The following is a 10,944-nucleotide window of genomic DNA, read 5'->3' on the forward strand; positions in this document are numbered from 1 at the left end:
CTGCTCATACAGTCTGTTGTTATCTATAATTTTATATATGATAAATACACCTGTTAGGTATTATTATGTACCTTAATGTTAGATCCCACTTTGTTCACCACATTACACTCAGAACGTTCACCAGTCGACCTCAATGATGGCAACAAGCATGGTCAAATCTGAAGGTGTAGTCATTCTGCTCATAGCAATGAAAGAAGAGGATTAAATGCATTCATACCAGTGTAGACGAGTGAACACTTGAGTGTAATATGCAGCTGCATGTTTTCTGCTGATAGCTCAGCTCCCTCATCTATTAGCCCAGAAACAAACTGCAGTCCAGGGTGTTTTGTGTCGAAGATCTATTTATGAAGTTGAGAGCCGGCTGCTGAGGACTGTTTTGGCAGCGAGCCCTGCAGGATGACGAGTAAACAGGAGAGTGTGATAATTGATTTCTACTTCATCCTGTCGTTGTTGGTTGGAGTGCAGTGTCCTCTCTGTTTCTGCATGCACTGTTGATGCACCAAAAAAGCCTTATGTGGTGTGGACAAGTCTTGAGAGCTATCAACAAATAAAAAGATAAACACACATAAGATCCCATATATTCATTTCAGAGTATTACTCAGAATGCTCATGCGCCTACTTTTCCTAGTTGGTGAATTGTGCTTTTTATTTCTGCTTTGGATTGGATGAATTTTACTAAACTATGAATTTTATGGATCTTCTGTTATGACCATTTAAAGCAATAAGAGAGCTTTTGTGTGAGAGAAAGAAAAAAGTAGAATTACTTTTGTATAGCTCTACCATTCCCTTGGCTTTGACTGTTACACACTTTAAGAACCTAATCCTTGTTAAAGAAGAGAGCATTTAAAAGAAGCTTCTCCTGTCAGAGGGTGAACTTCAAACTTTTCTTTAGAAAGCTACAAAGAGCTGCGGGGGTACTGTAAGAATTGTGTTATCTTGCAACTGTGTCATGAAGACAAAATGGACCTTTTTTACTTAAGATATTTTGAAATCACAGTGAGAGAAGCACTGTTAATAATTAAACGAATGATGATGAAACTTCATCTAGCTGCCCTGGATTTAGAGTCCATCATTAACATCCTGGCTCACTCAATACGTTTACATGCAAAGTAATCTCAAGCTTTGATTATAGCTCAATTTAACTGGACTACTGACCTTGTCCCAAATTAAATTATGCAATTAACTGATGGGATGCATGTCTGCCATAGGTGGCGGTATGACAGCTTTTGCATCTTCTTCCTGTTGATCTTGCTAATTAGCTAGAAGGCAGCTAAAGGGCTATATGTCCATCTGTGAAAATGTGAACACACTTTACATCTAGCTTATGGTGTTACCTGAAGGCAGGCAAAAACCTGATTTATGCTATGCTTAGCATTTATGCTATTCAACTTCCATGTCAAAACCTAGAACACAGAACACTGAGTCGTCTGGTCAGATTGGTCCGATCTGGGAAACATCCCATATAGAGTCCTTTATTTTAAGGGCAATCATCGCCTATCAGAGCAACAAGACACAGTGAGGTAGTAGACATGCTCAGTTCAGTCGTAACCTGAGCTTGAAAGGCAGGCGATGCTGTAGTGTATGAACAGTGGAGTTTGTTGGTGGATAAAACTCATTCTAAGGCTGGTGAAGAGCAAAAAACTCATCTCCCTGCCAAGAGAAGCTTTCAGTGTGGCTCTTTGCTCTTGTTTTAATACAGAAATGTGGCCCAGTTCTGATTAAACTGCTGATTTGCTATGGCTAAATCAAAGCTAGTTGATTTGAGTAACTGCTCTACCAGCAGCTACTGTATATATCAGTTAAAACTACTAAACCCCGCCTACACTGCTGGCAGCCATTGCTACTCTCTCCTAGGGCAATAAAACCCAGGAGCTATCCTCTAGTTCTCAAATGGCACTGATTGGTCAGCTCTGTTTTCAGACCTGGCACAATCGTTTCAAACTAGAGCTTTGCGAGATGGATTTGCCTGACGACGCTCATGGAATCTGGCCATTCTATCTGCTTTGCAAGGTTACAAACTAGATGGAAGATACTTGTCGAATTAGGCCATGGACGTCCTGGATGTATTGTTGATTATGTCAAACTGTAAGTGTGTTTGTCAATCCCAACATTCATATTCAAGCTTGAGATTTCATGATGTGTGGCAAAGACACAATCAATTCAAAATCTGACTGAATAGTGTAGTCTGATTATGCCTAAGATTGATTTCCAACCGCTTTATCCAGGTGTGTTTGTCTGACCCTAAAAATGTCCATTTCAATTGGAATTTTGAGTTACTGTGAATTTTAAATGTCCAGTTTTGGTCAGACTAACGCAGCACCTTCAACTTTTTCTAACTGCATGTAAACTTACTATCACAATAGCTATGTCCCAAATCAGGGGCTGCATTCTTAGGAGGGTGGAGCAGATTATCAAAGGTCAGTTGTCCACCAAATGCAATGTCATTTTCTCAGACAATGGCCAATCATATCCTAGGATTTATCTCACAAAAACTAAAATGAGTTGACAGACTCAAAGGAGGCTGGCTGGTATTATTATAAAAAGTGGTATTATTACCATTAAAGGGCCTTAAACTTTCAATATTCCCTTAAAACAATAGGTTTAGCTACAGTGATGTTAGTAATGTTGGCTAGTTCCAGTACAGCTGTTTGAAGTTTCTAGGTTATAGGGTGGCACTCAGAAAGAAAAGATAAGGTTGGGGACGGCTTGATTCTTAAAAGGATGCTAACTCTCAATTGGACACAGCTACTGTCAAGTTTACAAGGACACAGGGCTAAGCTTGGCTTTTTGGTTTGCATCTGGCAAAACCACCATTTATGGTGGTTTTATGCTTCTTTATTAAGAAATTCTCAAACTGACCAACTGCTGACAGACTATAAAACTGCAAAGCGTGAGAGGCGGTTGGTTCTGCCAAATGTTATAGTGAGGAAACAGATAATGAGCACACTGGAGCTACTTCATGTGCGCTCTGACTCTTAACAATGTGTTGGAACATGATCAGTAATGCTACTGAGAAACCTTTCTTCACACATTTACTGGCACTCACATGTCCATATTATTGGTGCTTGTCCAAAAAAAACAACACATACAGGGTTATTGTTTTGACTTTAAACCTAGCAGGATTACTGAGAAATACAATGCAGCTTCTGGATTCTGCATATGCTCTTTTGCTCTGACAAATAGCAACTTTTTTCAGACAATATAACTCCAATCACATAAAAGATAGAAGTTTAATTAAGGGAATGAATCATGATTGAATTCTAATTTAGGTCTTCAGGTGTCAGGTCCCTGCTTTCATGCATTATTAATGTTTTTAATAACACCTGGGCCTCTCTTGCTATGGAAAATCAAAATGTCTGCCCTGATAAATTCCTTCATGAGTCAGAATGGTTAGAGGAAATGTTTCTTAAGTCTTTGTTGTAACATTTGTTTCTTACATCACTCAAACCCTCAGGAATGATCTAGTTTGTGTTTGCTTGTGCTCCCTTGTCACATAAGGGAGTCATCTCCTAACCTTAACATAACAACTAGCACAGCATACGTCACTGGATGCCAAAAGTGTGACCTGAGTACTGTACCTGTAAGTTGCCTACGGTTTAAAGCAGTACGCAGATGCCTTTGAGCATCTGAACCCTTGGTTGCTCTCATTGCTTTGGTTATAATATATGCATGAGATCCTTCAGTATATATTGCATAATGTGCATGTCTATAAGGGTATGTGAAGTACTCTCTCATTTATATCTACATACTAAACGAGCATATAGTCTGACCAGTGAGGGTGTTTTGTTTGCTAAGTGTGCTGATTAGGACACGTGACGCCTTGGGAAAGGGTGAGGTGGCCTGGAAATAGGCCAGCATGTTGTCCTACTTCACGTCAGCACAGTGACACAGATGAAACAAAGAAATACCCACATGCTCTTTTTTTAATAACCATGTACATACTTGCTATTCTCGTGCTCAGCACACAAAGCAAACAGCAGGCTCTGAAAACCCTCAGTATTGACAGTTTTTCGCTCCATGTGGGCACTTGGAGGTACTTTACAGAAGCTGAATATGCCGAGCTTCAATAACATACTAAGTGGATGAGCTGAAATTCAATATTATGCACTTTTTACTCCCCCACACAGCAAACTGAGGCCATATTTAGAGGAACATGTATGCATGTGCTCTGACACACAGAGACAAAAGCATCAGTTCTCCCTCCATCATCGACTCCAACACGAATAACCTCTGAGTTTAATGTGCTGTATAAAAGCTTGAAAGAGCTCTCTCTCGTTACTGACTCAAACCAGAGCAGCATCTTCCCACATCATCAAAACAGCACAAACTAATATATAAAAGAGTTATATTTGGAAATGTGCCCCTTTGTGTTCTTGGCAGAACAAAGATGGCAATACTGATACGATTTAATGCCTGTCTATAACATATAAAGCTACAGCCGGCTTAGTTTTTAGCTTAGCATAAAGGCAAGACACAGGGAATCACGAGCCCTTACTCTCTTAATAAGAAATACCTGCAAGCATCTCCATGCTCAGTAAAAGCAGTTTTTCTTTTTGTTCTACCCACAAGTCACCAAAAAGAAAAAAACAACACTTGAGGGAGGTTACCTGGCTATCTTTCATCTGGGAGCACCGATGTCTTCTGAATTGCCTGCATGTGCAAAGAGAAGATGGATTATGTCTGAGAAAACAGCGCTGCCTCTCTTTGATTTAGTAACTCAGTAAAATAATTCCATCTTCATTTGTAAATTATGTTCTCATTAAGATTAAAATTGTCATGGTTAACATGGTGAGACGGGCAAAAATGGACACAAGATTAAGTAATTAAAAAAAAAAAAAAAAAAAGGCCAGCCAGACATGGCTGTTTCTGTTAGCTAAAACATTTTACTTTAAGTCTCAAAGCAATTAATGCTATCACTTCTTGTAGCTGTTAGCTAGCTAGCGAATGCTAACATTCGCTAGCTGGCGAATGCTAACGTTAGCTTGCACATTAGCATGCTAACAGTAAAACATGGCATTCATGGAGGGTGTGAAGTGTCCATTGTTCCACAATCAATTCTTGCGCATTTTTGAGTGCGGCAGTAGCAAACACTACATTTCAATATTTCTTATTGTGAATGCACTTCGCACTCAAAATGTTTAGTATTTAGTACAGAAGAATGCGATTCGGGACACACTGCACTATTTAAGTGCAGGCCACTGTATGCTATGCTAACAGAAGTATGCTATTTGAGATACACGTATTGAACCGTTAGCATGCTACTGCGCAAGCTAACATTAATGTCCACTAGCTAGCTCACATATTATACAACAGCAGCAGATTTCAATCAAGAAAAAGGCATTTATTGAGACAAAATAAGTTTATTTTCTTTAAGGGAAGAATGTTAAAATAAAACACAAGTTAGCTGAATTTAACAGTGAGTAAATAGCTGTCAAATTCCAACCATAATTGCCTGATGTTTGTTTGAAACTTGCTGTTAACAGACTTAGAAAAAAACAGAAGTGGTTCAACCATCTTCACTTCCTGTAAATGCAAAATGGCGGGTGATTTGGGACAATACTAACCTGCTGTGATTAAGTGCTCTGTACTGCATTTAAGTGTATAGTTTTTCAGACATTGAAAAAGTACTAGACTACTGTGCTCTAGTAAAAGTAAAGTTACTTTGTATAAGATTTACTTAGTAGACATAAAAGTAGCATCTATAAATCTACTCAAGTAAAAGTAAAAAGTTATTTAAAATGTACTTTATGTACTGAGTACTGAGAAGCTACTCTTGATACCCGAGGGTGTTGTACAGTAAAAAATGATCTCTTCTTACTGTGAACTACAAGACATTATGAATCTATAACCAGGTTGTTCGGATGAAAGCTAGAACCTCATTTTGGCCTTTAGTGTTATTTTCTTTACTCAGTACTTCATGCTTTTTAAAATGTAGTGAAGTACAGTACTTCCCTCAAAATGTACATACAATGTCTGTCTAACTCTGGCCAAGGAAGGTTTACCCTTCTGAAGTGCAACACACCAAAATATAAAAACAAAAAAAATGCTAATAATAGAATAATGTCCATTATGCGTGCACAACCTTCATCTTTTGGTTTTATACTTTAGATTTACAAAAAAAATGTGTATTTCAAATGACTGAACTGCCTCCAGTTATTATGCTAACAGAAGCTAAAAGGCTACTAGCTGGCTTAAACTCATATTTATTTTTTTCCCAACTGTCCTAAATTCTAATAGTTTTTAGTGAATGGGTTTCAAAATGGAACAAAAAAGTAGTCTCCATGTCAACCTGACATCTTTATCTTGGTATCAGAGAAACACGATATATATTTTCTAATGTTTGGACAGAGCTGGACTGACCCACGTCCAGGCAATGCAATACACTAAGCTAAAAGACTACAGGCTGTAGCATAAATATAATAATTATAAGTAATACAAAAGCATAATTACTAGATTGTTGAGCTAATGCTTTAGGTTGGCAATTTATAACCTCCCTGTTGTTCAAATTGTAAATTTAGAATCAACCATTTTTTTCCTCTCCCTGATGATTTGAAAAGATAGATTTCTTTATTTTAGAATTGAACTCAGCTAACCTGCTTCCACTCCGAAGCTATGCTAAGCTAACATAATACGCTACTGACCACAGATTTTCACTTGTGGACATCTAAGTGGTTATCGTTTCCCTGTTTAACACTTGCCAACAAAGCAAACAGGCATATTTCCCAGAATATTAAACGGATTAGACCACTTTTTATGAAGTGCTGTGAAACTGACACCTGGTATTCTTAATGGAGATACATTTGTGGTTGAGAGCCATGGTTTCTTTTACATTTGTGTAACCAACACTCATCAGTCGGGCAGAGGTATAGTTGTGAGGATGTGCTTGAGGACAGAGATGCACTCAGCTGGCTGTGGTCACATCAATAGCACAGCTGTGACTCAAAGTCAGTTCAGTGAATAGACGAGGAAATGCATCTCACACAGCGGCTGCATGCAGAGGCTCCTGCAGGCTTGTTCCCGCCTCTGGTGGTGTAACTCGTGTTCTTTGCGCCATTGTGTGCATCCACTGAGCTGAAGGCTAACTGGCCACTGCAAAACGCCTGCAGATGGTCGATGTGACATCAAGTAAGAGCGGCTCTAACCGACCGTAATAGCCCTCTGACACATCTACTTACAAATACCCTCACTCATACACAAACACACACAAAACAGGAAGAAAATCCTTTAGTCACGGCGCCGTGGAATGACTTGCACCAAAGTTAGAAATGAGGATATATATCCAGAGTGCTGCTGCTTGGGAACTGGGGGCCTATTTTCAGTTATTTCAACAAAATTACATCATTAATCACTGCCACATATGGATGACAGCAAAAAATTACTCTGCCAAATCTACCGCCCATACTGCTGAACTACTGGAAAATAAAGGAACGGCTGCAACTTATATTAAGTCAAATATATATCTAAGCTGTAAACATACAACGTGTAAAATAGGTTTTGTACTTTTTTTGCTTGAATTATTGTCACTTTTTTCATTTTTAGACTGCAATACAGCACAAAAAGGATACAGAGATAAGCAAAATGTCTTGTTTTATTCAAGGGCAAGAATAACTTTTTCCTTCTTCATTTTCTTCACCACTATCAGTAACTGTTTGTCTGCTGGGATTTACTTTAACTCAATGAAATGACTATGTTCAATCTTATGTTACACACTGTATGTTTTCTATTGAACTTGATATGGATACTGAGCCCTCCTCTGCGAATGTGAATATCGATTGATGATTAAGAGGAAGCCCCTGCCTCCACTTGGCAGAGAGGAGGTTGGTTCTACTGCTGTTACATGTCTGCACACAGGCTCAGGGGCCTGACAACTCTGTATCCTTCCCCAGCAATAAAAGGTCATTTGAGAGGAGTTGGTGTGTCGTTTTGTGCGTCATAGTTCTGCCTGGAGAAGTGTTTTTTATTTTGCTTTGTCTTGTCTGACCTCCTCATGCTCTTTGAATCTACTTGCACCCTACTTATGCTCCCGGGGTATTTCGAGGTTCAGCTTGTGACTAATTAGTATCCAAGTCAAAAATGTATGTCAGTTTTGCTGTTTACACTGGGGCCATGTTAGCGCACGGACAAAGCTGCACAAATGCACGGCAGAAATACAAGTGGCCACGCATGTGCATACACAATTGCAGCTGGAAATGAGCTGCATTGTGTATTCTTGGTGCCCAGACCGGTTCACAATTATGTTAATCCAGAGGAGATGGCTGCAGAAGTGAGATAACAACATGCTTACTCAGAATAAGCCCCAACTCAAAAGCAGCACAATTATATTTCATACTGAGACAGGGACTCTGCAAATTGGTCTGGGGTATTTCTGCACAATTCCTTTTGACGAACTCTATTCCTCTTATCACCGGCCTGCCCCTCTTTATCCTTCCCATGCTATTTCTATCTTGTCTAAAGATATTTTTGCCCACAAATCTCTTTTTTCACATGTCAATTTTCCTGCAGACATCTCTGTTATTGTCTCTGCCAGGGTTTCTATGATGGTATAGCACAGTAGGTAGATAAATAAATTTCTTTATTAGAGTTAACTGATAATTAATATGCTTTTTCATGTTTAAGTAAATTTGAGGGTCCATTCTGCAGCATGTAGACTGGCTTGAGCAAATTTATTCTCTCTATTTTGAGGGAAACAAAGTGAATCCACCAACACCCCAAAACACATAAAATCTCATATTGTATATTCTATTTTGTTTCAGTAGCAAGTGCAAAAAAACAATGTTGTGCCTCCTAGCAGGGGTTATATAACTCACTTTTTCTTGGACAGGAGCAGTACCTTCCTGAAGTCTTCTTTCAAACAACAAATGTTAAATTTTTATATGCTGCTTTTATACAGTTTGAAGATACAAGTTTTGTTGTAATTTTTAAATGACATTCAGGAAAGCTGAACAATGCTTCCTGAGATGTACAGTAGTATTTGCTAGCCTTACCCTTTGTCTACAACCCTAATGTCTAAGCTAACCTGCTGTCTGATCCAGCTATTGACATGGTTTGAACAGTTTTAAGAGTAAAGGTGTTAAGTTTACAAGGGGTTTGAACCAGACGGGAGTCAAATAACCTGCTGGCTCTTATAAATAAACACCAAAATGTATTTCTTTTGGCCTTTACAAGAAAAAAAATCAGATATGTTTAGTTGATCCATTAGCTGTAATGGGCTGGTTGCAGTTCTCCCCCTTTTTGTCAAGCAATCCATACATTACTTCCCAAATTGTAGTTCTAACAGGGTTTGTTTGGTAGGGATTAAAAATTAGCCTTTTATACGGACAGGCTTACTAGGCTTGATGGTAAGGTAAGCTAACCTGCAATACAAGAAAAGTCAGCACTCATAGGCAAGACATTACTATGCACATAACTTCCAAAATCAATACTTAAATTCAAATTAAACACGTCATTTACGTGTTACTCTTATGCTGCTCAAAGTGCTGGTAGAAGTGTTGGATTTTGTTCCCTTTGGCAAGGTCAAAGTAGCTGTAACTTGTTTTTTTCTCTTGGGGATTTTACAGTCTTTGCTAAGCATAGCTAACATGCTAACTGGTGAGCTTTAGGTAAATGCGTCTGAGATTGCTCTACTTACAACTTTGACCATGTTGATCCTCAGGGTCCTTGCTCATTCTCTTTGAATGATTCTTTCGTTTTAATGTCAGAATGTGCTTTTCGGGTATGCCTCTGATGAAAAACTAAACAAGGAGTTATTTGAGAGGACTCTTTCAACATCCGACGTAGCCACGTAGCTAGCCTTCAGCTGAAAGTCGCTGGTTAACACGGTCACTAATTTATCCGGAACACCTGTGTTGGACTGCTCATTGCCAAGACGTTGACAAAACACTTCTTTTTTCGAATTTTGGTTACAATAATGAATTTTTTAAACAAATCGAATACCCAACCCATCCAAAGCACTTCATCATCACCTCAGAGAAAGTTAATCTGCGGTCAAATTATTCACTGAACATTTAAAATGTGTGCCTTCAGTTTTCTTTAGTCAATATCATGGTGCTCTTTTGGTTGAAATTTTGACTTCCTGTTCATTTTTTACCATTGGTTCAATGCGATACATTGTTAAATTATTATTATTATTACTACTACTATTTGGGTTAATTTTCCACGTTATTCACAAACACTGGCAACAGTCATTTTCAGTCACAGTAAATGCAGTGTTATGCTGCACATTTTTCTTTATAATAAACTGCCGTCCTTTATTGTCTCCAGTTTAATTGCAAGTCATACTAGTTTAAAAAAACCTTTTTGTAAACAATCAGACAGAATGCCATCTACAACAGCATTTCAAAAGTGGTCTTATTTAGAAAAAGCATTTATAATTATGTCACATGGAGGGAGAGAGATAGAGAGAGGCTGGACCGAGGGATGCAGAGGTCTGAATATGAAGCTCAGGAGTTGACAGTCTGTTACATTGGTGCTCCATTCCAAATGTCCAGGGCTCATGACGGTACCCCCCTCTGCATGGGGCCCCAGGAGACTGCTTATTCCCAGCACCGGCCCTGGAGTTTCCTCTGGTTTAAAATCTTTTCTGTGCTGGCTTAAGTAACATGTAGCTCTGGATACTGCATAGAAACTTGAAACTCCTGTCAAGAAAAAAAATGTTCCTCATTATGTTCTTACTTCCTTTCCTTTGTTTAACCTGCCAACTCTTTGACAGGTTTTCTGTCTGCCTCTGTCTCATGTACCACTTGAATATTGATAAGCTGAAACTCAACACCTGATAAAGGCAATTCCATCAGCATCTAACTCTTTTGTTTGCCTTACCTCACTGCATGCTTTTTCCACATAAATCCACCATTCAGGCAGGCTATCGAATGACCTGAAGCCCCTGAAAAGCAGTAGCATTTTCCCACACTTCTCATGACTTGAACTTCTCACGGTAGCATCACCCCA

The 10,944-nt window shown here is 38.8% G+C and overlaps 1 long non-coding RNA gene across 1 annotated transcript; it reads right to left on the minus strand.

The window, feature by feature from the left end:
* Positions 1 to 71: 71 nt before the first annotated feature.
* Positions 72 to 9,789, minus strand: LOC121520537. The gene is made up of 3 exons (XR_005992779.1): positions 9,629 to 9,789; positions 4,608 to 4,650; positions 72 to 537 (listed from the first exon to the last, which is right to left on the minus strand). It is a non-coding gene; the product is annotated as an uncharacterized LOC121520537 (long non-coding RNA).
* Positions 9,790 to 10,944: the final 1,155 nt, after the last annotated feature.

The sequence above is a fragment of the Cheilinus undulatus genome, linkage group 13 (genome assembly GCF_018320785.1).
Source record: "Cheilinus undulatus linkage group 13, ASM1832078v1, whole genome shotgun sequence".
Classification (NCBI taxonomy): domain Eukaryota; kingdom Metazoa; phylum Chordata; class Actinopteri; order Labriformes; family Labridae; genus Cheilinus; species Cheilinus undulatus.